Raw genomic sequence first — 12,203 nt, forward strand, 5'->3', positions numbered from 1 at the left:
TGGTCTACAGAAGAGAAGAATGAGGGGGGATTTGATAGCTGCTTTCAACTACCTGAAAGGGGGTTCCAAAGAGGATGGATCTAGACTGTTCTCAGTGGTAGCAGATGACAGAACGAGGAGTAATGGTCTCAAGTTGCAGTGGGGGAGATTTAGGTTGGATATTAGGAAAAACTTTTTTACTAGGAGGGTGGTGAAACACTGGAATGCGTTCCCTAGGGAGGTGGTGGAATCTCCTTCCTTAGAAGTTTTTAAGGTCAGGCTTGACAAAGCCTTGGCTGGGATGATTTAATTGGGGATCGGTCCTGCTTTGAGCAGGGGGTTGGACTAGATGACTTCCTGAGGTCCCTTCAAACCCTGATATTCTATGATTCTATGATCAGCTAAAATCACCGCCTGTGGAAAACGGTGCCGGTATTCAGTGCCATTGCCCTATGCTACTGGACTCATGCAACCAAGCAATTCCCTCATTTCCCCAGCCTGGCAGGCCAAATTCACCATGACTGGTGCTGTGACTGGCGTCGTGCACAAGCAATTCCAAGCAGAAGCCAGAATGTAGTGCTTAAAACTTTAGGGGAGTGAGTTCAGAGTCTTAAGTTTCGCTTTCCATAGTGAATACCCTGACAATGGTACCTCTGTGTGTTTTATCTGCAGCTGCTGCCATTGCGGCCTTCAGGGTCTCCCCTTCCACACCTGTGGAACGCCTGAGCCAGATAAGGAGGAAAAAGAAGAGGACTCAGGAGGATACGTTCAATGAGATCCTGCAAGCCAGTGTTGCACTGGACAATGAGCACAGGGCCTGGAGGACGAACAGCCTAGAGAAGAATAGAGTGGAGAGGAGAAAGGCGCAGGAAAAGGAGAGAGATGCACCAGCACATACTGGGGCTTCTCAGACAGCAACACAGATGCTACAGACTCTGGTGGACTTGCAGATTCAACAATCCCATGCTCACCTCCCTCTGCAGCCCATTGAAACCTTCCTATACCCCTGTCGTGCTGCCTGGAGTGGTTTACGACGATGAGTGCCAACCGCAGGGAAGATTGTCAAAAGAAGGGAAGATATGCCAAAACTGGGGGCATGTTCTAAAATTAGATTTCACCAACCCAGTAACAAATATGAACTCCTGGACCACTGTAGCAGCCTTACCATGGAATCCACTTGGGCTCTCCAGTCTATCTTGTCATCCAGGCAAGCTGGACTTGGTGATAAATGGTTACTTACACCAAAAATCACAAAATATTCACATTGCTCCCAGTCCCAAGAGACCAGTCACTTACCCCAGGCCAGTTTGTACCTTAGATCTCACACCAAAGACAATGCTGGTAGCCAATGAATTAAGGATTTATTAACTAGGAAACAGAAATGAGAGTTATTTACAGGTTAAAGCAGGCTACAGATATACACAGTCTATGATTCCAAAAGGTGACAAAGATGTAGTTGTCTGTCAGCACTGAATGTTTTTTCAGGGCTAACCCAGGGTGACCCTGGAGAGCTCTCCTTTTTGTTTCCTAGCTTCAGCCCTTCTAAGAGTCCAAACAAAAAAGAGAAGAAAAATCTTCATGTTAGCTATTTTTATTTTCCTCGTCCAGCATTCAAACTGATGGAAGAAGGCCTTCTGCATGTACTTCTCCATGCATGTATGGGGCAATTAACAAGACTTGTGTTCTACAATGGCCCACTTACATTTGATAGTCCTCCTGGATGGATGAGTGGAGCCACTCTTCACATCTGAGTTCACAAGTTCAGAGCAGGCATTTTAACAATTATGAAACAAACATATTTTACCTTATGGCATGGAATACCGCCATTACAAGTAACATTCATGCATGTGGCAGCTTGCAAGCATTTTATAGAGTCTAAACACACCCTTACAAGTGTAACACCTAGCTTGATCAATATTAACAGGTAGGCGAGCTGGTCTGGTTTCTAGCTATGAATTTGTCAGTGCTCAGCTCATGCCTACAGACTTGGCAAGAGCAGGCATGGGTTTACCTGCATTACAACCCCCTCTCAATATTCAACTTAAAATCAAGAGTCGTTGAAGGACATTAAAGACACTCACAGCTTCACACACTGTGAAAGCCATAGTTGGCATATGTGTAGCTGAAAGGGACATGAATGTTCTTTCCCCTTCATAAGTTCTGTTCTCTTAATTTCTTACTGTTTATTACATTTTACATGCATTTGTTTTTGAATTTCCCAGGTTTTTCTTTCTGTGATTTTGTAACAGAATAAAATTGTATTACCTGGAACATAATTCATCTTTATTCGTACACAACATATGCTGGCTGGTGCTCAGCCTTTCTGAAGGCAGCCGATTACCTGTTCCTGCCCAGTGTCACACAACTCATTCACAAACAAAATTAATAGGTTCATTGACATCCCTACATATTCAGCAATCACCACATGATTCACACCGGGTCACAAAAGAGCAGGGCCAGATAGAGCACACTACAGCAACACACACAACTCAGGGTCACTATTAAAATGCTCTTTTAAAGCGTCTCTGAGCTGTATAGCTCCACACTGAGTTCTTGCATCTGGCTGTTCAAATTCAGCAGAGAGCCACTCCACCTCCACCTTCCACCCCTGCGAAAAATTTTTCTGCTTCACAGATATTATGCAGGACACAGCAGGCAGCTATAACCATTGGGATATTTTTCTCACTGAGGTCCAGTCTTGTGAGTAAACAACACCAGAGACACATCCAACTGTCATTCTGCACCTGATGAGCCAGTAGCTGGAGCGCTCCTTGGTGCTGTTGAAGTGGATGGTGAATGGCTTCATAAGCCAGGGGGTAAAAGGGTAGGCTGGGTCACCCAAGTTCACTATTGGCATTTCAACGTTGCCAGTGGTAATCCGTCGGTCAGGAAGGAAGATCCCTGCTTGTAGCTTTCTGAACAGTCCTGTGTTCTTAAAGATGCGAGTGGGTGGGTGACCAGCCCACACTGATGTCAGTGAGGCGTCCCCAGTTATCCATCAGTGCTTGCATATCCATAGAAAAGTAGCCCTTTCTGTTGATGTACTCTGTGGCAAAGTGGTCTGGTGCCAAAATAGGGATATACATGCTGTCTATCGCTCCACCATGCTTCAGGAACCCCATTTAGCTAAATCTATCCACTTATGTCCTGCACACTGCTGAGAGGCCGTAGCAGGAGGCAATTAATGGCCCTGCACACTTGTATCACACTTGCATCTTAAACACAAAAAAGAAGCTTACAAGAAGTGGAAGCTTGGACAAATGATCAGGGAGGAGTATAAAAATATTGCTCAGGCATGCAGGAGTGAAATCAGGAAGGCCAAATCATACTTGGAGTTGCAGCTAGCAAGAGATGTTAAGAGTAACAAGAAGGGTTTCTACAGGTATGTTAGCAACAAGAAGAAGGTCAGGGAAAGTGTGGGCCCCTTACTGAATGGGGGAGGCAACCCAGTGACAGAGGATGTGGAAAAAGCTAATGTACTCAATGCTTTTTTTGCCTCTGTCTTCATGAACAAGGTCAGCTCCCAGACTGCTGCACTGGGCAGCACAGTAGGGGAGGAGGTGACCAGCCCTCTGTGGAGTAAGAAGTGGTTCAGGACTATTTAGAAAAGCTGGACGAGCACAAGTCCATGGGGCCGGATGTGATTGCAGAGCCATTGGCCATTATCTTTGAAAACTCATGGCAATCGGGGGAGGTCCTAGATGACTGGAAAAAGGCTAATGTAGTGCCCATCTTTAAAAAAAGGAAGGAGGATCTGGGGAACTACAGGCCAGTCAGCCTCACCTCAGTCCCTGGAAAAATCATGGCGCAGGTCCTCAAGGAATCAATTCTGAAGCACTTAGAGGAGAGGAAAGTGATCAGGATCAGTCAGCATGGATTCAACAAGGGCAAGTCATGCCTGACTAATCTAATTGCCTTCTATGACAAGATAACTGGTTCTGTGGATGAAGGGAAAGCAGTGGACGTGTTGTTCCTTGCTTTAGCAAAGCTTTTGACATTGTCTCCCACAGTATTCTTGCCAGCAAGTTAAAGAAGTATGGGCTGGATGAATGGACTATAAGGTGGATAGAAAGCTGGCTAGATTGTCGGGCTCAACGGGTAGTGATCAATGGCTCCATTTCTAGTTCGCAGCCAGTATCAAGCGGAGTGCCTCCGGGGTCATTCCTGGGGCCAGTTTTGTTCAATAACTTCATTAATGATCTGGAGGATGGCGTAGATTGCACCCTGAGCAAATTTGCAGATGACACTAAACTGAGAGGAGTGGTAGATACGCTGGAGGGTAGGGATAGGATACAGAGGGACCTAGACAAATTAGAGGATTGGGCCAAAAGAAATCTGATGAGGTTCAACAAGGGCAAGTGCAGAGTTCTGCACTTAGGACGGAAGAATCCCATGCACTGCTACAGACTAGGGACCGAATGGCTTGGCAGCAGTTCGGCAGAAAAGGACCTAGGGGTTACAGTGGATGAGAAGCTGGGTATGCGTGAACAGTATGCCCTTGTTGCCAAGAAAGCTAATGGCATTTTGCGCTGTATAAGTAGGAACATTGCCAGCAGATCATAAGACATGATCATTCCCCTCTATTCAGCATTGGTGAGGCCTCATCTGCAGTACTATGTCCAGTTTTGGGCCCCACACTACAAGAAGGATGTGGAAAAATTGGAAAGAGTCCAGCGGAGGGCAACTAAAATGATTAGGGGGCTGGAGCACATGACTTATGAGGAGTGGCCGAGGGAACTGGGATTGTTTAGTCTGCAGAAGAGAAGAATGAGGGGGGATTTGATAGCCGCTTTCAACTACTTGAAGGGGGGTTCCAGAGAGGATGGCTCTAGACTGTTCTCAGTGGTACCAGATGACAGAACAAGGAGTAATGGTCTCAAGTTGCAGTGGGGGAAGTTTAGGTTGGATATTAGGAAAAATGTTTTCACTAGGAGGGTGGTGAAGCACTGAAATGGGTTACCTAGGGAGGTGATGGAATCTCTTTCCTTAGAGGTTTTTAAGGTCAGGCTGGGACGATTTAGTTGGGGATTGGTCCTGCTTTGAGCAGGGGGTTGGACTAGATGACCTCCTGAGGTCCCTTCCAACCCTGATATTCTATGATCACAATGGCCCAGGTGGTGGATTTCCTGACTCCAAATTGATTCCCAAATGACTGGTAGCAATCTGGCACTTCAAGTTTCCACTGTGCGATTGCCACTTGCTTCTCCACTGTCAGTGCAGTTTTCATTTTGATGGCCCTGCACGGGAGGGCTGGGGCAAGCTCGGCACACAGATCCAGCAATGTTGTCTTGTGCATCCAAAAGTTCTCCAGCCACTGCTTGTCACCCCAAACCTGCACGACAATGCGATCCCAGCAGTTAGTGCTTGTTTCTCGGGCTCAGAACTGGTGCTCCACCATCTGCAGCTGCTCTGTGAATACCAACAACTGTGAATTGGTTCTGGCTATGTCCCACAGCAATCTGTCCTCCAAGGAATCATCATGTTCCCTGTGGCTCTGCAAATACTGCAGGATCCTGTGCCCTGTGCTTGCAATGCTCCGGACACTAGTGCAGAGCTGTGCAGGGTCCATGCTTCTATTGGAGATGGTGGACAGCAAGGAGGGCCACGCTGGTTTGTGGGATTTTGAAAAAAAAGGTGCGAAAATTACGGGATATGGATAACATCATGGGATGGAGACAGTTGCAAACTGGGGAGTTGACCCCATGCTCCCAGTCACTTCGGTACAACTCATTTTGGCCCCATCATGCATTGCCGAAACTTACCAAAAGATAGCCATCTGGATCGTGGTGAGTTGCACAGTGGGATACCTACCTGTGGGGCACCATACTGTGCATCGATACAAGCACTCCTGGTGAGGACACGCACTGCTGACACCAGGAGCCAAGCTTGCACATGTACACACGATGTACTAACTGCAGCAGCCATATCCCGATGTAACTTGAGTCAACATAAGTTTGCAGTATAGACATGGCCTAGGTAACTACTTTGCAATGGCATCTCTATGGCGGGTCCGGATTCTGCAGAAGGTAAGGGACGCTGGCCCCAGGGTAGTCCCTGCACACTGATGGTGTGAGGCTCGGAACCTGCAGCATGTGAGATACTTGAATTCTGGCCAGCGTCTAAGTTAAACTGACTTCCAACCAGGGACACCGGGGATTGTGCAGGTGCCGGGTTCAGTAGATGGGATTTCTTACATTAGTACTATATACCAGGCAAGCCTAGTGTCGAGCAAGGGGCAGAATGCTGAAGAAAACATTCGCATTCACGGCAGATGATGTGACCACTGCCGAGCTCCTGGCATATGGACAGAAGCTCTCACAGGTGACTGGACTGCTTCCCCCCAAGGCTGGGAGATGAATGTTTAGAGATGCAATCCTGAAAAACTTTTCTGTTTGTTGCAGACCAAACTAAACCAAAGCCCAGTATAGATCAGCTTCTGTAAGGGGGACACAGACTTGGGGCGCAATCTTGTGCTGTTTCAGTCCTGGTCACGCATCAAAAGGCCATGTTGGCATTGTCTCTTAAACATTTGGTGTGCTAGCTAAGTAGCAGAAGACTGGCTCCTTAAGTCTGGGCTTGAAACCTGGGCTGGGAATACTGGCATTGGCCTCCCTTTCTGGGGTACAACGCGGCTTCCCAATGAGCTGTATTTATGACAGTGAAAAAATTGAAGTCTGACTCATTTGCTTGGAGCAGCTGCATAAACTTGCTTGGTGCCCGTCCCCCAGCCACTCCTCACCTATATCTCCATCCTCCTGGGGGGGTTGAGAACCTGAGCAGAAGAGGCAAGACGCGCTCATGTCTGGAGAGCTGCTGCAGCTCTGCACTTACCCCCAGCAATCTACGCCTGACACAGGGTTGGCAAGCTGCCCCACCCCACCCAGCTGTCAACAGAGGGTTGGGTTTCACAGCAGACTTGTTTTCCAAGCAACTGATTTTGTTGTGTCTAGTTGTCACCATAGCACCTTGGGATACAAAGGGCTCACATAAGGGAGAGGGGGAAGCTGGGAATCTATACCCAGAGTTCAGGGAAGGGCTTGGGGTGGGGAGAAGCTCCTCTTGATGTCAGAAGGGAGCCCAGGGGAGAGTGAGGACACGGAGAGAGACGCTCTTGGAATGAAATATCTAGGTTGGCGGGAAGTGGCTACAAAGCAGCTGTACATGACCCTCCCCTGCAGGCTATCCCAGAGGAGGGGGCCGGTGCCAGGGATGCAGAGCTGGCTACACTCCCCACAAGCAGCCATGTTCAAGGGCACAGAGTGTGCAAGCCGGGGGATACTGTGCACCCTCTATTCCTCAGCTGTCACAAGGCCAGTAGGTATCCTTGCAGAGTGTGCAAATTAAAACAGCCCTCAGCAGTCCCAGGATCGGGGGCCACAAATCATCTCCCCTTACTCCTGCTCCAATGTCTGCTCCAGCACAGGGATAGCTCCCCTCCAACAGAAATTCCTGCTGGCCGTTCTCATGAAGCGGGGGCGGGGTGGGTGCGCAGAACTGACAATCGGAGATGTTGGGCAAGGGGGTAGTCTGGACTCTGAGTGACCGTGCAGGCATGCTCCAACTCCAAAGGCACCTCCCAGGAGGCAGCCCGCGCAGAGAAAACCTCAGGCGATGAACTGAACCGGAGCGCGTCATGTGGAAAACAAGCCTGCATTGGGTCTTGGGGAATGGACCGCCACCTCTACTGTGCCCCTACAACGTCAGAGAAAACACTGACAAGAGAAACAAGGAATGGAGAATGGACAGATGGGCCAGTGTTCCGAGCATGGAAGCATTGCCCTGCAGCACAGCCTCCCAGGACCATTTGCCTTGAGTAAGTTGCAGAAAGGTCCATCTGTCCTCCCACTGCACCCCATGACAGTCTAGATTAACAGGCTCATGGCTCCTGTGTCTCTTTGGGACTTACTGAGGTTCTGGCAAAACATCTCTGTGTCTGAGGGTTCCCTAGGCTAGGGCCATCCATCGATTATTTAGCACTCTACTGGTTTGAGCAGGGACCAGGCCACACTGGTTTAGGGACACCTGCAATTTTGTCCTGAATGAGGTGCAATGCCCCCTTGGAGGGTACTGTCATATCGGCTTACAGAACTGAAGGAGTTTATTAGGACACTGCAAGTAACATTCGGTTCGCTTTTCTGACTGCCGCTGCACTTTGAGCAGATGTTTTCTGAGAACTATTCACCACTCCGATCTCTGTCTTGAGTGGGAACAGATAAATTAGACCCATCGCTTTGCAGGTATAGTTGGGATTACGTTTTCCAATGTGCATTGGAATGATAGTTGGGATTAGGTTTTCCAACGTGCAATTTGTATTTATCAGCATCTCCACTGAGTAAGTAACAACTCCAGCACGCACAGGCAGAAGTAACTTCCTCTTAGTCCCCTTGAAACAAGGCAACGAAGGTATGTCTACACTGCAGCTGGGAGTGAGCCTTCCAGCCCAGACAGACAGGCTTGCGGTAGATGGGCTCATGCTAGCACACTAAGAATAGCGGCGTGGAGATTGCAGCCTTGGCAGAGGAGCTAGCGACCCGAGCTCCCTCTACGTCCTTGGGTCAAAGCGCAGGTAGCTGGCCTGAGCCTCCACTGGTCCCACAGCACCCACACTCCTATTTTTAGCACACTAGCACAAGCCCCACTTGGTCTCAGCTGCAGTGTAGTCACACCCCAACATAATATCAAAACAACACAACTTAACACTCAAATAAGATAACAGCATCATCTATTGCTGGAGGTGCTGTTCACACTGGCCGTTACAACTCCTCTTTCCCCCTTTAGTTTCGTAAGAATTTGAAAATAGTAACACAAGTGCTATTGATGTAACTCCTAGGAATTCGGGCAGTCTGACAGCTACTCGGGTTTCCATGTTGGTCTGCCCCTTGAGTGCTGTATCCAGTCACGGAGACACCTCTTGTAGTTGGCTCTAGTTTATCATTGAGTAAAGGGTTCGTGTCTGCCACATTAGGCCTATCTATTGGGGGTAGTTTCGCTGTTGAAAACTGTAGTATGGGGAGTTTCTGAGGACATACCAGCAATTCTTTGTCCACAACTGGTCTCCAATTACAAGCTATAGAAACCTGCTGGGGTATTTCCAAACCCACTTCTGCCACACCCTGTGAAGGCTGCTGAGTATCTCCAGTGTCTGCCTGCTCCAATGGCTCTGTGAACCAGTTCTTGACATACGTTTTGTATTGACAAGGATAAACTGTTTAGTTTCTTAGTTAATGTGTCCCCTCCAAAAAGGAGTAAGTTTGGACTTTTTCCCTGGCTGCCTTTTCTAGCTGCACTGACACACCTTCTCACCTACCCCAGTGGACACACAATTCTTTTTCCTTGCATGTTATGCCTGGCATGCTTGCTCCCGGCTCATCTGTTCCTTCACCTCCTAGCACGCTGATCTCAGCTCACTGATATAAGACACTGCCAATGGCACCCACCTGGGCAGGTGGAGGAGGCCTTGCTGGTTCTTGCTGTCGGAACATCATGTCACAGGGAAACATGAGTCTGGAGTCCAAAAATAGTGTCCTAAGCAGAGGAATGGATAGTTGGATAATGGTGAGTAACTGTAGAATAACGGTGCATATTTGGTAATGCCAACAGAAAAAGGAAGGGGCAAAAAAACGGCAAGCTACAGTTTAGCGTTTGGAGAAGTGAAGATCTTTCTAGGGTTGCGTGAATGGTGACGTAAGTTCCTAAGTGTTATGTGCTTTCAGTTTTATAAACTTATACAATATTTTACAAAATGTAAAATGTTAAAAAAATGTAAATTTTAAAAAGTCTACAGATGAAGCTTTAAATGAACAAAAAAGTACTGTATTTTTTTACACTGAATACAGATAGCTGGCCAGTGTTGTATGCAAAGATGACAAAAGGTGACTTTGTATCCCTGTGTCATTGGTTTTAATGTAAGAACCTAAGAAAACCCACACTGGGTCACACCAAGGGTCTATTTAGTCCAGTATCCTGTCTTCCGACAGTGGCCAATGCCAGGTTCCTCAGAGGGAATGAACAGAACAGGGCAATTATCAAGTGATAATTATAATTATCAAATGATAATCAATTGTCATTCAGTCCCAGTGCTTGGCAGTTTGAGGCTTAGGGACACCCAGAGCATGGGGTTGCATCCTTGACCATCTTGGTCAATAGCCATTGATGGAGCCAATTATACTTTTGGCCTTCACAACATCCTATAGCAACAAGTTCCACAGGTTGACAGTGTGTTGTGTGAAGAAATACTTCCTTTTGTTTGTTTCAAACCTGCTGCCTATTCATTTCATTAGGTCAACCCTGGTTCTTGTGTTATGTGAAGGGGTAAATAACACTTCCCTAGTCATTGTCTCCAGTCATGATTTTTTAGACCTCTCTCATCTCCCCCCCCCCCCCCCAGTCGTCTCTTTTCCAACCTGAACAGTCCCAGTCTTTTTAATTTCTCCTCATACCGAAGCTGCTCCATCCCCCTCATCATGTTTGTTGCCCTTCTCTGTATTTTTTCCATTTCTAATAGATCTTTTTTGAGATGGGGCAAACAGAACAGCACCAAGCAGTCAAGTGTGGGCATACTATGGATGTATATAGTGGCAATATGATATTTACTGTCTTATTATCTATCCCTTTCCTAATGGTTCCTAAATTCAGTTCGCTTTTCTGACTGCCGCTGCACATTGAGCAGATGTTTTCTGAGAACTATCCACGACTCCAAATCTGTCTTGAGTGGGATTAGATCCCAATTTGTAGGTATAGTTGGGATTACATTTTCCAATGTGCATTACTTTGCATTTATCAACATCTCCACTGAGTAAGATGCTAAGCATGGAACCAATGGTCCAGTGTATTCTCTCCACTCCCCCATTACTTGCAGGTAGATAACACAGGTCCTCACCTTGGTTATTTGGAGTTGCTGGCAAACCTAGCGTAACAACCGTGATTCAAATTCATTCCCCTGACCACTGCAGGACCCAACAGTATCATTACCAGAGCACTACAAAGGGACCAGTAGCAAGTACTTGGGTTTTATAACCCAGTGCAGGCTCTATTTCCCGAGCCAAAGGCGGGACTGGTCATCGGCCTTCTAACAAGTGAGGCCCTGGACTGAGTGTCCCCTCTGCTCAATCAGGATCACCGCAGGCAATTTTCGTTGACCCCACACTGAGCTTGCACTACAGAGGTAGCTCTACAGAGACTCCGGCAGGCCTCTGGATTAGCTGCAACATATGCAGCCCGGTTCTGACAGCTTGTGCTGGATATGGCTTGGAATGAGCCGACCCAGTTACACCAGTTCCATCTTGGTCTCACCAAAGGAAATAAAAGATGATCTTGACTAATGATGGCGATTACACAATCTCCCTAGGCAATTTATTCCAGTGCTTAACCACCCTGAGAGTTAGGAAGTTTTTCCTAATGTCCAACCTAAACTGCCCTTTTTGTACTCTCATTGGGTGCTTGGACAATATGAAAGCCGTAATAGGAACATGAAGCTGTCTGAGCAACAGACTGTTGCCTGCTAGGTGCTGCCTAGATTGTCTTGCCCTGCTGCCTGGCTGTCTCACTCTACCTTGCCTCCCCAACCATTGACCCGAGATTGGATCTTCCTGCTACTGACCCCTGTGATGCCTTCAAATCCACTCCCAATACAACAGCACCAAAAATATTGGTCACCACTATGAATGTCCATTTACTATGCAGAGAGCCCAGATTCAGTGAAAGCTGGATTTCTCCGGTTTGTCTGCAGTGGCTGATGATTAATAGTCACCAATTTAACTCCTGCTGCACAAATTTTTCTTTCTTTCAACACTGGGTGTTCTCCATGGATCAGACCTATTGCAGATCCTGAGTCCAACAGCACTGTTGATATTGCCAGATACATCGTAACTGGTATTTGCGCATCTCTTCACATGCGCCGTTCCTACAGCTGCTGATGGTGGTCCTACTACATCAGCAACTTCTAATTTCCCTGGTGTGGCTTCCCTCTGTTTGGGCAATTCTGTATCCAATGGTCTTAGCCCCCACATTGCCTGTAAATGTCATCAGGACTAAGACCCATTCAGGAAACTCTCTCTTCTGACCCCTGGGATGCCTGTGTATAGCTTGGGCCTCTTCCAGTTCTTTAGTCCTTTACTAGCAATTATTTCTTGAAGTGCTGCATCTCGTATAAAGGAGTCACTTTGGGCCAGGGAATTAACATCTTATCAGGAAACCCCTGTTACTGCTTCCATGTATGTACCTCT

The 12,203-nt window shown here is 47.3% G+C and overlaps 1 protein-coding gene across 1 annotated transcript in view; it reads left to right on the forward strand.

The window, feature by feature from the left end:
* Positions 1 to 2,194, forward strand: part of LRRC36 (leucine rich repeat containing 36) — a 79,968-nt gene extending 77,774 nt beyond the window's left edge. Inside the window, exon 15 of the transcript XR_007359283.2 lies at positions 652 to 2,194. The gene's annotated coding sequence lies outside the window, so the exon portion shown is untranslated. The remainder of the gene's footprint in view (positions 1 to 651) is intronic.
* The last annotated feature ends 10,009 nt before the right edge of the window (positions 2,195 to 12,203 follow it).

The sequence above is a fragment of the Caretta caretta genome, chromosome 12 (genome assembly GCF_965140235.1).
Source record: "Caretta caretta isolate rCarCar2 chromosome 12, rCarCar1.hap1, whole genome shotgun sequence".
Lineage (NCBI taxonomy): Eukaryota > Metazoa > Chordata > Testudines > Cheloniidae > Caretta > Caretta caretta.